The following is an 890-nucleotide window of genomic DNA, read 5'->3' as shown; positions in this document are numbered from 1 at the left end:
TTTTAAAAATGGTGTGGCCTCTTGATGGATTTAATCAAGTTGCTTTGTCATAAGCAAGCCAGAAGGTGGCTTAAGTGTTCATCTATTGAGAAATACTAGGACAACTAAATTTCCAATTCAATATGTGGATATTAAGTATTCACAAATGGTCTTTCTCTACTTGAATTTTACCTGATAAGGTCTTAACAAGACTTCAGTGACCCGGGATACAGGAGTCTTCAGCAATGGGTTAAATAGCACCACTGCTTAGAAATGTGCATAGCAGGTAGTTCCCATAATATCTAAATTCAAAGGTCCACTTTTGATTTAAGAATTTGATGCTGATTATCTTGGTAGAGAGTATGCACATATAATTAATGTTTAAAGGAAAAGTACGTTTTGACGAGAAAAAGGATAGTACAGCCCGATAATCACAGGAGTCCTTGTTTGACCTTTCTCAACTGGATTTATCGAAGCTGTAATGATAGTTCCTTATCATCTATGTGTAATGTTTTATCATCATCCCCACCTTAATACAACTGAGTAGTTCCCCCTTACAAGGAGTTCCCTTACACAACGGCCAATTTGTTTCAGCAAACTAAACTTAACCATCTTGTTTTGTTTGTCTTATCATTAGCAATAGGTACTATGCACTATGTTGCAGCATATAATTTGCTGATGTTCATTCAAACATTTCAAAAATCAGATTTATAAACTAATGAAAACAAAAAAGTTTTGACTTAAGTCAGAACAGACTTAGGGTGAAGTTGTGGAATGGAACCCTATAAACAGCCTATGTCTATTTTTATAATAGTTTTATTGACATTCTTACACAATCCAATGTATCCATTCGATGACAATTCTGTTCAATTCCATTGGGTGGGGTTATCCAATTGTCAATGCTATCTGTT

The sequence above is a fragment of the Echinops telfairi genome, unplaced genomic scaffold, assembly GCF_000313985.2.
Source record: "Echinops telfairi isolate 266 unplaced genomic scaffold, ASM31398v2 ScPeMD7_5868;HRSCAF=6743_1, whole genome shotgun sequence".
NCBI classification, from domain to species: domain Eukaryota; kingdom Metazoa; phylum Chordata; class Mammalia; order Afrosoricida; family Tenrecidae; genus Echinops; species Echinops telfairi.
This window is presented reverse-complemented; position numbering follows the sequence as displayed.